Source organism: Phyllobates terribilis, unplaced genomic scaffold (assembly GCF_046119375.1).
Source record: "Phyllobates terribilis strain yellow unplaced genomic scaffold, ASM4611937v1 Scaffold_22__1_contigs__length_20350403, whole genome shotgun sequence".
NCBI classification, from domain to species: domain Eukaryota; kingdom Metazoa; phylum Chordata; class Amphibia; order Anura; family Dendrobatidae; genus Phyllobates; species Phyllobates terribilis.
Window position 1 is genome coordinate 12,538,303 of NW_027362782.1, and position 18,636 is coordinate 12,556,938.

Genomic DNA, 18,636 nt, shown 5'->3' on the forward strand with positions numbered 1-18,636 from the left:
GACGTTTAAAAATGCTTCGTAACTCTTCAATTGTTCTCGGAATTCTGTTAAACTTTTAAAATGCTTTGGAACTCTTCCATTGCTCTCGGAATTCTGCTGAAGTTTAAAAATGCTTCAGAACTCTTACATTGTTCTCGGAATTCTGCTGACGTTTAAAAATGCTTCGGAACTCTTCCATTGTTCTCAGAATTCCGCTGAAGTTTAAAAATGCTTCGGAACTCTTCCATTGTTCTCGGAATTCTGCTGAAGTTTAAAAATGCTTCAGAACTCTTCCATTGTTCTCGGAATTCCGCTGACGTTTAAAAATGCTTTGGAACTCTTCCATTGTTCTCGGAATTCCGCTGAAGTTTAAAAATGCTTCGGAACTCTTCCATTGTTCTCAGAATTCTGCTGACGTTTAAAAATGCTTCGGAACTCTTCTATTGTTCTCGGAATTCTGCTGACGTTTAAAAATGCTTCAGAACTCTTCCATTGTTCTCGGAATTCCGCTGATGTTTAATAATGCTTCGGAACTCTTCCATTGTTCTCGGAATTCCTTTGAAGTTTAAAAATGCTTCAGAACTCTTCCATTGTTCTCAGAATTCTGCTGAAGTTTAAAAATGCTTCAGAACTCTTCCATTGTTCTCGGAATTCCGCTGATGTTTAATAATGCTTCGGAACTCTTCCATTGTTCTCGGAATTCCTTTGAAGTTTAAAAATGCTTCAGAACTCTTCCATTGTTCTCAGAATTCTGCTGAAGTTTAAAAATGCTTCAGAACTCTTCCATTGTTCTCGGAATTCCGCTGACGTTTAAAAATGCTTTGGAACTCTTCCATTGTTCTCGGAATTCCGTTGAAGTTTAAAAATGCTTCGAAACTCTTCCATTGTTCTCGGAATTCTGCTGAAGTTTAAAAATGCTTTGTAACTCTTCCATTGTTCTCAGAATTCCGATGACGTTTAAAAATGCTTCGGTACTCTTCCATTGTTCTCGGAATTCCACTGACATATAAAAATGCTTCGGAAATCTTGCATTGTTCTCGGCATTCCGCTGACGTTTTAAAATGCTTTGGAACTCTTCCATTGCTCTCGGAATTCTGCTGACGTTTAAAAATGCTTCAGAACTCTTCCATTGTTCTCGGAATTCCGCTGACGTTTAAAAATGCTTCGGAACTCTTCCATTGTTCTCGGAATTCTGCTGAAGTTTAAAAATGCTTCGGAACTCTTCCATTGTTCTCAGAATTCCGCTGACGTTTAAAAATGCTTCGGTACTCTTCCATTGTTCTCGGAATTCCGCTGACATATAAAAATGCTTCGGAAATCTTGCATTGTTCTCGGCATTCCGCTGACGTTTAAAAATGCTTCGGAACTCTTCAATTGTTCTCGGAATTCTGCTGAACTTTTAAAATGCTTTGGAACTCTTCCATTGCTCTCGGAATTCGGGTGAAGTTTAAAAATGCTTCGGAATTCTTCTATTGTTCTCGGAATTCCGCTGAAGCTTAAAAATGCTTAAAATCTCTTCCATTGTTCTCGTAATTCTGCTCATGTTTAAAAATGCTTCGGAGCTCTTCCATTGTTCTCGTAATTCCGCTGAAGTTTAAAAATGCTTCGGAACTCTTCCATTGTTCTCGGAATTCCGCTGACTTTTAAAAATGCTTCGGAACTCTTCCATTGTTCTCCAAATTCCGCTGAAGTTTAAAAATGCTTCGGAACCCTTCCATTGTTCTCGGAATTCTGCTGAAGTTTAAAAATGCTTCAGAACTCTTCCATTGTTCTCAGAATTCCGCTGCCGTTTAAAAATGCTTAGGAAATCTTCCATTGTTTTCAAAATTCCGCTGACGCTTAAAAATGCTTCAGAACTCTTCCATTGTTCTCGGAATTCCGCTGACGTTTAATAATGCTTCGCAACTCTTTCATTGTTCTCGGAATTCCGCTGACGTTTAAAAATGCTTCGGAACTCTTCAATTGTTCTCGGAATTCTGCTGAACTTTTAAAATGCTTTGGAACTCTTCCATTGCTCTCGGAATTCGGGTGAAGTTTAAAAATGCTTCAGAACTCTTCTATTGTTCTCGGAATTCCGCTGAAGTTTAAAAATGCTTAAAATCTCTACCATTGTTCTCGTAATTCTGCTCATGTTTAAAAATGCTTCGGAACTCTTCCATTGTTCTCGTAATTCCGCTGAAGTTTAAAAATGCTTCGGAACTCTTCTATTGTTCTCGGAATTCCGCTGAAGTTTAAAAATGCTTAAAATCTCTTACATTGTTCTCGGAATTCCGCTGAAGTTTAAAAATGCTTCGGAACTCTTCCATTTTTCTCGGAATTCTGCTGAAGTTTAAAAATGCTTCAGAACTCTTCCATTGTTCTCAGAATTCTGCTGACGTTTAAAAATGCTTCGGTACTCTTCCATTGTTCTGGGAATTCTGCTGAAGTTTAAAAATGCTTCGGTACTCTTCCATTGTTCTCGGAATTCCGCTGACATATAAAAATGCTTCGAAAATCTTGCATTGTTCTCGGCATTCCGCTGACATTTAAAAATGCTTCGGAACTCTTCAATTGTTCTCGGAATTCTGCTGAACTTTTAAAATGCTTTGGAACTCTTCCATTGCTCTCGGAATTCGGGTGAAGTTTAAAAATGCTTCGGAAATCTTCTATTGTTCTCGGAATTCCGCTGACGTTTAAAAATGATTCGGAACTCTTCCATTGTTCTCGGAATTCCGTTGAAGTTTAAAAATGCTTCGAAACTCTTCCATTGTTCTCGGAATTCTGCTGAAGTTTAAAAATGCTTCGGAACTCTTCCATTGTTCTCGGAATTCCGCTGACATATAAAAATGCTTCGGAAATCTTGCATTGTTCTCGGCATTTCGCTGACGTTTAAAAATGCTTTGGAACTCTTCAATTGTTCTCGGAATTCTGCTGAACTTTTAAAATGCTATGGAACTCTTCCATTGCTCTCGGAATTCTGCTGAAGTTTAAAAATGCTTCAGAACTCTTACATTGTTCTCGGAATTCTGCTGACGTTTAAAAATGCTTCGGAACTCTTCCATTGTTCTCGGAATTCCGTTGAAGTTTAAAAATGCTTCGAAACTCTTCCATTGTTCTCGGAATTCTGCTGAAGTTTAAATTGCTTCGTAACTCTTCCATTGTTCTCAGAATTCCGCTGACGTTTAAAAATGCTTCGGTACTCTTCCATTGTTCTCTTAATTCCGCTGACATATAAAAATGCTTCGGAAATCTTGCATTGTTCTCGGCATTCCACTGACGTTTAAAAATGCTTCGTAACTCTTCAATTGTTCTCGGAATTCTGTTAAACTTTTAAAATGCTTTGGAACTCTTCCATTGCTCTCGGAATTCTGCTGAAGTTTAAAAATGCTTCAGAACTCTTACATTGTTCTCGGATTTCTGCTGACGTTTAAAAATGCTTCGGAACTCTTCCATTGTTCTCAGAATTCCGCTGAAGTTTAAAAATGCTTCGGAACTCTTCCATTGTTCTCGGAATTCTGCTGAAGTTTAAAAATGCTTCAGAACTCTTCCATTGTTCTCGGAATTCCGCTGACGTTTAAAAATGCTTTGGAACTCTTCCATTGTTCTCGGAATTCCGCTGAAGTTTAAAAATGCTTCGGAACTCTTCCATTGTTCTCAGTATTCTGCTGACGTTTAAAAATGCTTCGGAACTCTTCTATTGTTCTCGGAATTCTGCTGACGTTTAAAAATGCTTCAGAACTCTTCCATTGTTCTCGGAATTCCGCTGATGTTTAATAATGCTTCGGAACTCTTCCATTGTTCTCGGAATTCCTTTGAAGTTTAAAAATGCTTCAGAACTCTTCCATTGTTCTCAGAATTCTGCTGAAGTTTAAAAATGCTTCAGAACTCTTCCATTGTTCTCGGAATTCCGCTGACGTTTAAAAATGCTTTGGAACTCTTCCATTGTTCTCGGAATTCCGTTGAAGTTTAAAAATGCTTCGAAACTCTTCCATTGTTCTCGGAATTCTGCTGAAGTTTAAAAATGCTTTGTAACTCTTCCATTGTTCTCAGAATTCCGATGACGTTTAAAAATGCTTCGGTACTCTTCCATTGTTCTCGGAATTCCACTGACATATAAAAATGCTTCGGAAATCTTGCATTGTTCTCGGCATTCCGCTGACGTTTTAAAATGCTTTGGAACTCTTCCATTGCTCTCGGAATTCTGCTGACGTTTAAAAATGCTTCAGAACTCTTCCATTGTTCTCGGAATTCCGCTGACGTTTAAAAATGCTTCGGAACTCTTCCATTGTTCTCGGAATTCTGCTGAAGTTTAAAAATGCTTCGGAACTCTTCCATTGTTCTCAGAATTCCGCTGACGTTTAAAAATGCTTCGGTACTCTTCCATTGTTCTCGGAATTCCGCTGACATATAAAAATGCTTCGGAAATCTTGCATTGTTCTCGGCATTCCGCTGACGTTTAAAAATGCTTCGGAACTCTTCAATTGTTCTCGGAATTCTGCTGAACTTTTAAAATGCTTTGGAACTCTTCCATTGCTCTCGGAATTCGGGTGAAGTTTAAAAATGCTTCGGAATTCTTCTATTGTTCTCGGAATTCCGCTGAAGCTTAAAAATGCTTAAAATCTCTTCCATTGTTCTCGTAATTCTGCTCATGGTTAAAAATGCTTCGGAGCTCTTCCATTGTTCTCGTAATTCCGCTGAAGTTTAAAAATGCTTCGGAACTCTTCCATTGTTCTCGGAATTCCGCTGACTTTTAAAAATGCTTCGGAACTCTTCCATTGTTCTCCAAATTCCGCTGAAGTTTAAAAATGCTTCGGAACCCTTCCATTGTTCTCGGAATTCTGCTGAAGTTTAAAAATGCTTCAGAACTCTTCCATTGTTCTCAGAATTCCGCTGCCGTTTAAAAATGCTTCGGAAATCTTCCATTGTTTTCAAAATTCCGCTGACGCTTAAAAATGCTTCAGAACTCTTCCATTGTTCTCGGAATTCCGCTGACGTTTAATAATGCTTCGCAACTCTTTCATTGTTCTCGGAATTCCGCTGACGTTTAAAAATGCTTCGGAACTCTTCAATTGTTCTCGGAATTCTGCTGAACTTTTAAAATGCTTTGGAACTCTTCCATTGCTCTCGGAATTCGGGTGAAGTTTAAAAATGCTTCAGAACTCTTCTATTGTTCTCGGAATTCCGCTGAAGTTTAAAAATGCTTAAAATCTCTACCATTGTTCTCGTAATTCTGCTCATGTTTAAAAATGCTTCGGAACTCTTCCATTGTTCTCGTAATTCCGCTGAAGTTTAAAAATGCTTCGGAACTCTTCTATTGTTCTCGGAATTCCGCTGAAGTTTAAAAATGCTTAAAATCTCTTACATTGTTCTCGGAATTCCGCTGAAGTTTAAAAATGCTTCGGAACTCTTCCATTTTTCTCGGAATTCTGCTGAAGTTTAAAAATGCTTCAGAACTCTTCCATTGTTCTCAGAATTCTGCTGACGTTTAAAAATGCTTCGGTACTCTTCCATTGTTCTGGGAATTCTGCTGAAGTTTAAAAATGCTTCGGTACTCTTCCATTGTTCTCGGAATTCCGCTGACATATAAAAATGCTTCGGAAATCTTGCATTGTTCTCGGCATTCCGCTGACATTTAAAAATGCTTCGGAACTCTTCAATTGTTCTCGGAATTCTGCTGAACTTTTAAAATGCTTTGGAACTCTTCCATTGCTCTCGGAATTCGGGTGAAGTTTAAAAATGCTTCGGAAATCTTCTATTGTTCTCGGAATTCCGCTGAAGTTTAAAAATGCTTAAAATCTCTTCCATTGTTCTCGTAATTCTGCTCATGTTTAAAAATGCTTCGGAACTCTTCCATTGTTCTCGTAATTCCGCTGAAGTTTAAAAATGCTTCGGAACTCTTCTATTGTTCTCGGAATTCCGCTGAAGTTTAAAAATGCTTAAAATCTCTTACATTGTTCTCGGAATTCCGCTGAAGTTTAAAAATGCTTCGGAACTCTTCCATTTTTCTCGGAATTCTGCTGAAGTTTAAAAATGCTTCAGAACTCTTCCATTGTTCTCAGAATTCTGCTGACGTTTAAAAATGCTTCGGTACTCTTCCATTGTTCTGGGAATTCTGCTGAAGTTTAAAAATGCTTCGGTACTCTTCCATTGTTCTCGGAATTCCGCTGACATATAAAAATGCTTCGGAAATCTTGCATTGTTCTCGGCATTCCGCTGACATTTAAAAATGCTTCGGAACTCTTCAATTGTTCTCGGAATTCTGCTGAACTTTTAAAATGCTTTGGAACTCTTCCATTGCTCTCGGAATTCGGGTGAAGTTTAAAAATGCTTCGGAAATCTTCTATTGTTCTCGGAATTCCGCTGACGTTTAAAAATGATTCGGAACTCTTCCATTGTTCTCGGAATTCCGTTGAAGTTTAAAAATGCTTCGAAACTCTTCCATTGTTCTCGGAATTCTGCTGAAGTTTAAAAATGCTTCGGAACTCTTCCATTGTTCTCGGAATTCCGCTGACATATAAAAATGCTTCGGAAATCTTGCATTGTTCTCGGCATTTCGCTGACGTTTAAAAATGCTTTGGAACTCTTCAATTGTTCTCGGAATTCTGCTGAACTTTTAAAATGCTATGGAACTCTTCCATTGCTCTCGGAATTCTGCTGAAGTTTAAAAATGCTTCAGAACTCTTACATTGTTCTCGGAATTCTGCTGACGTTTAAAAATGCTTCGGAACTCTTCCATTGTTCTCGGAATTCCGTTGAAGTTTAAAAATGCTTCGAAACTCTTCCATTGTTCTCGGAATTCTGCTGAAGTTTAAAAATGCTTCGTAACTCTTCCATTGTTCTCAGAATTCCGCTGACGTTTAAAAATGCTTCGGTACTCTTCCATTGTTCTCTTAATTCCGCTGACATATAAAAATGCTTCGGAAATCTTGCATTGTTCTCGGCATTCCACTGACGTTTAAAAATGCTTCGTAACTCTTCAATTGTTCTCGGAATTCTGTTAAACTTTTAAAATGCTTTGGAACTCTTCCATTGCTCTCGGAATTCTGCTGAAGTTTAAAAATGCTTCAGAACTCTTACATTGTTCTCGGAATTCTGCTGACGTTTAAAAATGCTTCGGAACTCTTCCATTGTTCTCAGAATTCCGCTGAAGTTTAAAAATGCTTCGGAACTCTTCCATTGTTCTCGGAATTCTGCTGAAGTTTAAAAATGCTTCAGAACTCTTCCATTGTTCTCGGAATTCCGCTGACGTTTAAAAATGCTTTGGAACTCTTCCATTGTTCTCGGAATTCCGCTGAAGTTTAAAAATGCTTCGGAACTCTTCCATTGTTCTCAGTATTCTGCTGACGTTTAAAAATGCTTCGGAACTCTTCTATTGTTCTCGGAATTCTGCTGACGTTTAAAAATGCTTCAGAACTCTTCCATTGTTCTCGGAATTCCGCTGATGTTTAATAATGCTTCGGAACTCTTCCATTGTTCTCGGAATTCCTTTGAAGTTTAAAAATGCTTCAGAACTCTTCCATTGTTCTCAGAATTCTGCTGAAGTTTAAAAATGCTTCAGAACTCTTCCATTGTTCTCGGAATTCCGCTGACGTTTAAAAATGCTTTGGAACTCTTCCATTGTTCTCGGAATTCCGTTGAAGTTTAAAAATGCTTCGAAACTCTTCCATTGTTCTCGGAATTCTGCTGAAGTTTAAAAATGCTTTGTAACTCTTCCATTGTTCTCAGAATTCCGATGACGTTTAAAAATGCTTCGGTACTCTTCCATTGTTCTCGGAATTCCACTGACATATAAAAATGCTTCGGAAACCTTGCATTGTTCTCGGCATTCCGCTGACGTTTTAAAATGCTTTGGAACTCTTCCATTGCTCTCGGAATTCTGCTGACGTTTAAAAATGCTTCAGAACTCTTCCATTGTTCTCGGAATTCCGCTGACGTTTAAAAATGCTTCGGAACTTTTCCATTGTTCTCGGAATTCTGCTGAAGTTTAAAAATGCTTCGGAACTCTTCCATTGTTCTCAGAATTCCGCTGACGTTTAAAAATGCTTCGGTACTCTTCCATTGTTCTCGGAATTCCGCTGACATATAAAAATGCTTCGGAAATCTTGCATTGTTCTCGGCATTCCGCTGACGTTTAAAAATGCTTCGGAACTCTTCAATTGTTCTCGGAATTCTGCTGAACTTTTAAAATGCTTTGGAACTCTTCCATTGCTCTCGGAATTCGGGTGAAGTTTAAAAATGCTTCGGAATTCTTCTATTGTTCTCGGAATTCCGCTGAAGCTTAAAAATGCTTAAAATCTCTTCCATTGTTCTCGTAATTCTGCTCATGTTTAAAAATGCTTCGGAGCTCTTCCATTGTTCTCGTAATTCCGCTGAAGTTTAAAAATGCTTCGGAACTCTTCCATTGTTCTCGGAATTCCGCTGACTTTTAAAAATGCTTCGGAACTCTTCCATTGTTCTCCAAATTCCGCTGAAGTTTAAAAATGCTTCGGAACCCTTCCATTGTTCTCGGAATTCTGCTGAAGTTTAAAAATGCTTCAGAACTCTTCCATTGTTCTCAGAATTCCGCTGCCGTTTAAAAATGCTTCGGAAATCTTCCATTGTTTTCAAAATTCCGCTGACGCTTAAAAATGCTTCAGAACTCTTCCATTGTTCTCGGAATTCCGCTGACGTTTAATAATGCTTCGCAACTCTTTCATTGTTCTCGGAATTCCGCTGACGTTTAAAAATGCTTCGGAACTCTTCAATTGTTCTCGGAATTCTGCTGAACTTTTAAAATGCTTTGGAACTCTTCCATTGCTCTCGGAATTCGGGTGAAGTTTAAAAATGCTTCAGAACTCTTCTATTGTTCTCGGAATTCCGCTGAAGTTTAAAAATGCTTAAAATCTCTACCATTGTTCTCGTAATTCTGCTCATGTTTAAAAATGCTTCGGAACTCTTCCATTGTTCTCGTAATTCCGCTGAAGTTTAAAAATGCTTCGGAACTCTTCTATTGTTCTCGGAATTCCGCTGAAGTTTAAAAATGCTTAAAATCTCTTACATTGTTCTCGGAATTCCGCTGAAGTTTAAAAATGCTTCGGAACTCTTCCATTTTTCTCGGAATTCTGCTGAAGTTTAAAAATGCTTCAGAACTCTTCCATTGTTCTCAGAATTCTGCTGACGTTTAAAAATGCTTCGGTACTCTTCCATTGTTCTGGGAATTCTGCTGAAGTTTAAAAATGCTTCGGTACTCTTCCATTGTTCTCGGAATTCCGCTGACATATAAAAATGCTTCGGAAATCTTGCATTGTTCTCGGCATTCCGCTGACATTTAAAAATGCTTCGGAACTCTTCAATTGTTCTCGGAATTCTGCTGAACTTTTAAAATGCTTTGGAACTCTTCCATTGCTCTCGGAATTCGGGTGAAGTTTAAAAATGCTTCGGAAATCTTCTATTGTTCTCGGAATTCCGCTGAAGTTTAAAAATGCTTAAAATCTCTTCCATTGTTCTCGTAATTCTGCTCATGTTTAAAAATGCTTCGGAACTCTTCCATTGTTCTCGTAATTCCGCTGAAGTTTAAAAATGGTTCGGAACTCTTCCATTGTTCTCGGAATTCCGATGACGTTTTAAAATGCTTCAGTACTCTTCCATTGTTCTCGGAATTCCGCTGACGTTTAAAAATGCTTCGGAACTCTTCCGTTGTTATCGGAATTCCGCTGAAGTTTAAAAATGCTTCGGAACTCTTCCATTGTTCTAGGAATTCTGCTGAAGTCTAAAAATTCATCTGAACTCTTTCATTATTCTCGGAATTCGTGTGAATTTTAAAAATGCTTCGGAACTCTTCTATTGTTCTCGGAATTCCGCTGAAGTTTAAAAATGCTTAAAATCTCTTACATTGTTCTCGGAATTCCGCTGAAGTTTAAAAATGCTTCGGAACTCTTCCATTTTTCTCGGAATTCTGCTGAAGTTTAAAAATGCTTCGAAACTCTTCCATTGTTCTCGGAATTCTGCTGAAGTTTAAAAATGCTTCGAAACTCTTTCATTGTTCTCGGAATTCTGCTGAAGTTTAAAAATGCTTCAGAACTCTTCCATTGTTCTCGGCATTCCGCTGACATTTAAAAATGCTTCTGAAATCTTGCATTGTTCTCGGCATTCCGCTGACGTTTAAAAATGCTTCGGAACTCTTCAATTGTTCTCGGAATTCTGCTGAACTTTTAAAATGCTTTGGAACTCTTCCATTGCTCTCGGAATTCGGGTGAAGTTTAAAAATGCTTCGGAACTCTTCTATTGTTCTCGGAATTCCGCTGAAGTTTAAAAATGCTTAAAATCTCTACCATTGTTCTCGTAATTCTGCTCATGTTTAAAAATGCTTCGGAACTCTTCCATTGTTCTCGTAATTCCGCTGAAGTTAAAAAATGCTTCGGAACTCTTCTATTGTTCTCGGAATTCCGCTGAAGTTTAAAAATGCTTAAAATCTCTTACATTGTTCTCGGAATTCCGCTGAAGTTTAAAAATGCTTCGGAACTCTTCCATTTTTCTCGGAATTCTGCTGAAGTTTAAAAATGCTTCAGAACTCTTCCATTGTTCTCAGAATTCTGCTGACGTTTAAAAATGCTTCGGTACTCTTCCATTGTTCTGGGAATTCCGCTGAAGTTTAAAAATGCTTAAAATCTCTTCCATTGTTCTCGTAATTCTGCTCATGTTTAAAAATGCTTCGGAACTCTTCCATTGTTCTCGTAATTCCGCTGAAGTTTAAAAATGGTTCGGAACTCTTCCATTGTTCTCGGAATTCCGATGACGTTTTAAAATGCTTCGGTACTCTTCCATTGTTCTCGGAATTCCGCTGACGTTTAAAAATGCTTCGGAACTCTTCCATTGTTATCGGAATTCCGCTGAAGTTTAAAAATGCTTCGGAACTCTTCCATTGTTCTAGGAATTCTGCTGAAGTCTAAAAATTCATCTGAACTCTTCCATTATTCTCGGAATTCGTGTGAATTTTAAAAATGCTTCGTAACTCTTCTATTGTTCTCGGAATTCCGCTGAAGTTTAAAAATGCTTAAAATCTCTTACATTGTTCTCGGAATTCCGCTGAAGTTTAAAAATGCTTCAGAACTCTTCCATTGTTCTCGGAATTCTGCTGAAGTTTAAAAATGCTTCAGAACTCTTCCATTGTTCTCAGAATTCCGCTGACGTTTAAAAATGCTTCGGTACTCTTCCATTGTTCTCGGAATACCACTGACGTTTAAAAATGCTTCGGTACTCTTCCATTGTTCTCGGAATTCCGCTGACATATAAAAATGCTTCGGAAATCTTGCATTGTTCTCGGCATTCCGCTGACGTTTAAAAATGCTTCGGAACTCTTCAATTGTTCTCGGAATTCTGCTGAACTTTTAAAATGCTTTGGAACTCTTCCATTGCTCTCGGAATTCGGGTGAAGTTTAAAAATGCTTTGGAACTCTTCTATTGTTCTCGGAATTCCGCTGAAGTTTAAAAATGCTTAAAATCTCTACCATTGTTCTCGTAATTCTGCTCATGTTTAAAAATGCTTCAGAACTCTTCCATTGTTCTCGTAATTCCGCTGAAGTTTAAAAATTCTTCGGAACTCTTCCATTGTTCTCGGAATTCCGCTGACGTTTAAAAATGCTTCGCAACTCTTTCATTGTTCTCGGAATTCCGCTGACGTTTAAAAATGCTTCGGAACTCTTCCAATGTTCTCGGAATTCCGTTGAAGTTTACAAAATGCTGCGAAACTCTTCCATTGTTCTCGGAATTCTGCTGAAGTTTAAAAATGCTTCGAAACTCTTTCATTGTTCTCGGAATTCTGCTGAAGTTTAAAAATGCTTCAGAACTCTTTCATTGCTCTCGGAATTCCGCTGACGTTTAATAATGCTTCGCAACTCTTCCATTGTTCTCGGAATTCCGTTGAAGTTTAAAAATGCTTCGAAACTCTTCCATTGTTCTCGGTATTCTGCTGAAGTTTAAAAATGCTTCGGTACTCTTCCATTGTTCTCGGAATTCCGCTGACATATAAAAATGCTTCGGAAATCTTGCATTGTTCTCGGCATTCCGCTGACATTTAAAAATGCTTCGGAACTCTTCAATTGTTCTTGGAATTCTGCTGAACTTTTAAAATGCTTTGGAACTCTTCCATTGCTCTCGGAATTCGGGTGAAGTTTAAAAATGATTCGGAAATCTTCTATTGTTCTCGGAATTCCGCTGAAGTTTAAAAATGCTTAAAATCTCTTCCATTGTTCTCGTAATTCTGCTCATGTTTAAAAATGCTTCGGAACTCTTCCATTGTTCTCGTAATTCCGCTGAAGTTTAAAAATGGTTCGGAACTCTTCCATTGTTCTCGGAATTCCGATGACGTTTTAAAATGCTTCGGTACTCTTCCATTGTTCTCGGAATTTCGCTGACGTTTAAAAATGCTTCGGAACTCTTCCATTGTTATCGGAATTCCGCTGAAGTTTAAAAATGCTTCGGAACTCTTCCATTGTTCTAGGAATTCTGCTGAAGTCTAAAAATTCATCTGAACTCTTCCATTATTCTCGGAATTCGTGTGAATTTTAAAAATGCTTCGTAACTCTTCTATTGTTCTCGGAATTCCGCTGAAGTTTAAAAATGCTTAAAATCTCTTACATTGTTCTCGGAATTCCGCTGAAGTTTAAAAATGCTTCAGAACTCTTCCATTGTTCTCGGAATTCCGCTGACGTTTAATAATGCTTCGCAACTCTTTCATTGTTCTCGGAATTCCGCTGACGTTTAAAAATGCTTCGGAACTCTTCCATTGTTCTCGGAATTCCGTTGAAGTTTAAAAATGCTTCGAAACTCTTCCATTGTTCTCGGAATTCTGCTGAAGTTTAAAAATGCTTCGGAACTCTTCCATTGTTCTCGGAATTCCGCTGACATATAAAAATGCTTCGGAAATCTTGCATTGTTCTCGGCATTTCGCTGACGTTTAAAAATGCTTCGGAACTCTTCCATTGCTCTCGGAATTCTGCTGAAGTTTAAAAATGCTTCAGAACTCTTACATTGTTCTCGGAATTCTGCTGACGTTTAAAAATGCTTCGGAACTCTTCCATTGTTCTCGGAATTCCGTTGAAGTTTAAAAATGCTTCAAAACTCTTCCATTGTTCTCGGAATTCTGCTGAAGTTTAAAAATGCTTCGTAACTCTTCCATTGTTCTCAGAATTCCGCTGACGTTTAAAAATGCTTCGGTACTCTTCCATTGTTCTCTTAATTCCGCTGACATATAAAAATGCTTCGGAAATCTTGCATTGTTCTCGGCATTCCACTGACGTTTAAAAATGCTTCGTAACTCTTCAATTGTTCTCGGAATTCTGCTAAACTTTTAAAATGCTTTGGAACTCTTCCATTGCTCTCGGAATTCTGCTGAAGTTTAAAAATGCTTCAGAACTCTTACATTGTTCTCGGAATTCTGCTGACGTTTAAAAATGCTTCGGAACTCTTCCATTGTTCTCAGAATTCCGCTGAAGTTTAAAAATGCTTCGGAACTCTTCCATTGTTCTCGGAATTCTGCTGAAGTTTAAAAATGCTTCAGAACTCTTCCATTGTTCTCGGAATTCCGCTGACGTTTAAAAATGCTTTGGAACTCTTCCATTGTTCTCGGAATTCCGCTGAAGTTTAAAAATGCTTCGGAACTCTTCCATTGTTCTCAGAATTCTGCTGACGTTTAAAAATGCTTCGGAACTCTTCTATTGTTCTCGGAATTCTGCTGACGTTTAAAAATGCTTCAGAACTCTTCCATTGTTCTCGGAATTCCGCTGATGTTTAATAATGCTTCGGAACTCTTCCATTGTTCTCGGAATTCCTTTGAAGTTTAAAAATGCTTCGGAACTCTTCCATTGTTCTCGGAATTCCGCTGACGTTTAAAAATGCATCACAACTCTTCCATTGTTCTCGGAATTCCGCTGACTTTTAAAAATGCTTCGGAACTCTTCCATTGTTCTCCAAATTCCGCTGAAGTTTAAAAATGCTTCGGAACCCTTCCATTGTTCTCGGAATTCTGCTGAAGTTTAAAAATGCTTCAGAACTCTTCCATTGTTCTCAGAATTCCGCTGCCGTTTAAAAATGCTTCGGAAATCTTCCATTGTTTTCAAAATTCCGCTGACGCTTAAAAATGCTTCAGAACTCTTCCATTGTTCTCGGAATTCCGCTGACGTTTAATAATGCTTCGCAACTCTTTCATTGTTCTCGGAATTCCGCTGACGTTTAAAAATGCTTCGGAACTCTTCAATTGTTCTCGGAATTCTGCTGAACTTTTAAAATGCTTTGGAACTCTTCCATTGCTCTTGGAATTCGGGTGAAGTTTAAAAATGCTTCAGAACTCTTCTATTGTTCTCGGAATTCCGCTGAAGTTTAAAAATGCTTAAAATCTCTACCATTGTTCTCGTAATTCTGCTCATGTTTAAGAATGCTTCGGAACTCTTCCATTGTTCTCGTAATTCCGCTGAAGTTTAAAAATGCTTCGGAACTCTTCTATTGTTCTCGGAATTCCGCTGAAGTTTAAAAATGCTTAAAATCTCTTACATTGTTCTCGGAATTCCGCTGAAGTTTAAAAATGCTTCGGAACTCTTCCATTTTTCTCGGAATTCTGCTGAAGTTTAAAAATGCTTCAGAACTCTTCCATTGTTCTCAGAATTCTGCTGACGTTTAAAAATGCTTCGGTACTCTTCCATTGTTCTGGGAATTCTGCTGAAGTTTAAAAATGCTTCGGTACTCTTCCATTGTTCTCGGAATTCCGCTGACATATAAAAATGCTTCGGAAATCTTGCATTGTTCTCGGCATTCCGCTGACATTTAAAAATGCTTCGGAACTCTTCAATTGTTCTCGGAATTCTGCTGAACTTTTAAAATGCTTTGGAACTCTTCCATTGCTCTCGGAATTCGGGTGAAGTTTAAAAATGCTTCGGAAATCTTCTATTGTTCTCGGAATTCCGCTGACGTTTAAAAATGATTCGGAACTCTTCCATTGTTCTCGGAATTCCGTTGAAGTTTAAAAATGCTTCGAAACTCTTCCATTGTTCTCGGAATTCTGCTGAAGTTTAAAAATGCTTCGGAACTCTTCCATTGTTCTCGGAATTCCGCTGACATATAAAAATGCTTCGGAAATCTTGCATTGTTCTCGGCATTTCGCTGACGTTTAAAAATGCTTTGGAACTCTTCAATTGTTCTCGGAATTCTGCTGAACTTTTAAAATGCTATGGAACTCTTCCATTGCTCTCGGAATTCTGCTGAAGTTTAAAAATGCTTCAGAACTCTTACATTGTTCTCGGAATTCTGCTGACGTTTAAAAATGCTTCGGAACTCTTCCTTTGTTCTCGGAATTCCGTTGAAGTTTAAAAATGCTTCGAAACTCTTCCATTGTTCTCGGAATTCTGCTGAAGTTTAAAAATGCTTCGTAACTCTTCCATTGTTCTCAGAATTCCGCTGACGTTTAAAAATGCTTCGGTACTCTTCCATTGTTCTCTTAATTCCGCTGACATATAAAAATGCTTCGGAAATCTTGCATTGTTCTCGGCATTCCACTGACGTTTAAAAATGCTTCGTAACTCTTCAATTGTTCTCGGAATTCTGTTAAACTTTTAAAATGCTTTGGAACTCTTCCATTGCTCTCGGAATTCTGCTGAAGTTTAAAAATGCTTCAGAACTCTTACATTGTTCTCGGAATTCTGCTGACGTTTAAAAATGCTTCGGAACTCTTCCATTGTTCTCAGAATTCTGCTGAAGTTTAAAAATGCTTCGGAACTCTTCCATTGTTCTCGGAATTCTGCTGAAGTTTAAAAATGCTTCAGAACTCTTCCATTGTTCTCGGAATTCCGCTGACGTTTAAAAATGCTTTGGAACTCTTCCATTGTTCTCGGAATTCCGCTGAAGTTTAAAAATGCTTCGGAACTCTTCCATTGTTCTCAGTATTCTGCTGACGTTTAAAAATGCTTCGGAACTCTTCTATTGTTCTCGGAATTCTGCTGACGTTTAAAAATGCTTCAGAACTCTTCCATTGTTCTCGGAATTCCGCTGATGTTTAATAATGCTTCGGAACTCTTCCATTGTTCTCGGAATTCCTTTGAAGTTTAAAAATGCTTCAGAACTCTTCCATTGTTCTCAGAATTCTGCTGAAGTTTAAAAATGCTTCAGAACTCTTCCATTGTTCTCGGAATTCCGCTGACGTTTAAAAATGCTTTGGAACTCTTCCATTGTTCTCGGAATTCCGTTGAAGTTTAAAAATGCTTCGAAACTCTTCCATTGTTCTCGGAATTCTGCTGAAGTTTAAAAATGCTTTGTAACTCTTCCATTGTTCTCAGAATTCCGCTGACGTTTAAAAATGCTTCGGAACTCTTCCATTGTTCTCGGAATTCTGCTGAAGTTTAAAAATGCTTCGGAACTCTTCCATTGTTCTCAGAATTCCGCTGACGTTTAAAAATGCTTCGGTACTCTTCCATTGTTCTCGGAATTCCGCTGACATATAAAAATGCTTCGGAAATCTTGCATTGTTCTCGGCATTCCGCTGACGTTTAAAAATGCTTCGGAACTCTTCAATTGTTCTCGGAATTCTGCTGAACTTTTAAAATGCTTTGGAACTCTTCCATTGCTCTCGGAATTCGGGTGAAGTTTAAAAATGCTTCGGAATTCTTCTATTGTTCTCGGAATTCCGCTGAAGCTTAAAAATGCTTAAAATCTCTTCCATTGTTCTCGTAATTCTGCTCATGTTTAAAAATGCTTCGGAGCTCTTCCATTGTTCTCGTAATTCCGCTGAAGTTTAAAAATGCTTCGGAACTCTTCCATTGTTCTCGGAATTCCGCTGACTTTTAAAAATGCTTCGGAACTCTTCCATTGTTCTCCAAATTCCGCTGAAGTTTAAAAATGCTTCGGAACCCTTCCATTGTTCTCGGAATTCTGCTGAAGTTTAAAAATGCTTCAGAACTCTTCCATTGTTCTCAGAATTCCGCTGCCGTTTAAAAATGCTTCGGAAATCTTCCATTGTTTTCAAAATTCCGCTGACGCTTAAAAATGCTTCAGAACTCTTCCATTGTTCTCGGAATTCCGCTGACGTTTAATAATGCTTCGCAACTCTTTCATTGTTCTCGGAATTCCGCTGACGTTTAAAAATGCTTCGGAACTCTTCAATTGTTCTCGGAATTCTGCTGAACTTTTAAAATGCTTTGGAACTCTTCCATTGCTCTCGGAATTCGGGTGAAGTTTAAAAATGCTTCAGAACTCTTCTATTGTTCTCGGAATTCCGCTGAAGTTTAAAAATGCTTAAAATCTCTACCATTGTTCTCGTAATTCTGCTCATGTTTAAAAATGCTTCGGAACTCTTCCATTGTTCTCGTAATTCCGCTGAAGTTTAAAAATGCTTCGGAACTCTTCTATTGTTCTCGGAATTCCGCTGAAGTTTAAAAATGCTTAAAATCTCTTACATTGTTCTCGGAATTCCGCTGAAGTTTAAAAATGCTTCGGAACTCTTCCATTTTTCTCGGAATTCTGCTGAAGTTTAAAAATGCTTCAGAACTCTTCCATTGTTCTCAGAATTCTGCTGACGTTTAAAAATGCTTCGGTACTCTTCCATTGTTCTGGGAATTCTGCTGAAGTTTAAAAATGCTTCGGTACTCTTCCATTGTTCTCGGAATTCCGCTGACATATAAAAATGCTTCGGAAATCTTGCATTGTTCTCGGCATTCCGCTGACATTTAAAAATGCTTCGGAACTCTTCAATTGTTCTCGGAATTCTGCTGAACTTTTAAAATGCTTTGGAACTCTTCCATTGCTCTCGGAATTCGGGTGAAGTTTAAAAATGCTTCGGAAATCTTCTATTGTTCTCGGAATTCCGCTGAAGTTTAAAAATGCTTAAAATCTCTTCCATTGTTCTCGTAATTCTGCTCATGTTTAAAAATGCTTCGGAACTCTTCCATTGTTCTCGTAATTCCGCTGAAGTTTAAAAATGGTTCGGAACTCTTCCATTGTTCTCGGAATTCCGATGACGTTTTAAAATGCTTCAGTACTCTTCCATTGTTCTCGGAATTCCGCTGACGTTTAAAAATGCTTCGGAACTCTTCCGTTGTTATCGGAATTCCGCTGAAGTTTAAAAATGCTTCGGAACTCTTCCATTGTTCTAGGAATTCTGCTGAAGTCTAAAAATTCATCTGAACTCTTTCATTATTCTCGGAATTCGTGTGAATTTTAAAAATGCTTCGGAACTCTTCTATTGTTCTCGGAATTCCGCTGAAGTTTAAAAATGCTTAAAATCTCTTACATTGTTCTCGGAATTCCGCTGAAGTTTAAAAATGCTTCGGAACTCTTCCATTTTTCTCGGAATTCTGCTGAAGTTTAAAAATGCTTCGAAACTCTTCCATTGTTCTCGGAATTCTGCTGAAGTTTAAAAATGCTTCGAAACTCTTTCATTGTTCTCGGAATTCTGCTGAAGTTTAAAAATGCTTCAGAACTCTTCCATTGTTCTCGGCATTCCGCTGACATTTAAAAATGCTTCTGAAATCTTGCATTGTTCTCGGCATTCCGCTGACGTTTAAAAATGCTTCGGAACTCTTCAATTGTTCTCGGAATTCTGCTGAACTTTTAAAATGCTTTGGAACTCTTCCATTGCTCTCGGAATTCGGGTGAAGTTTAAAAATGCTTCGGAACTCTTCTATTGTTCTCGGAATTCCGCTGAAGTTTAAAAATGCT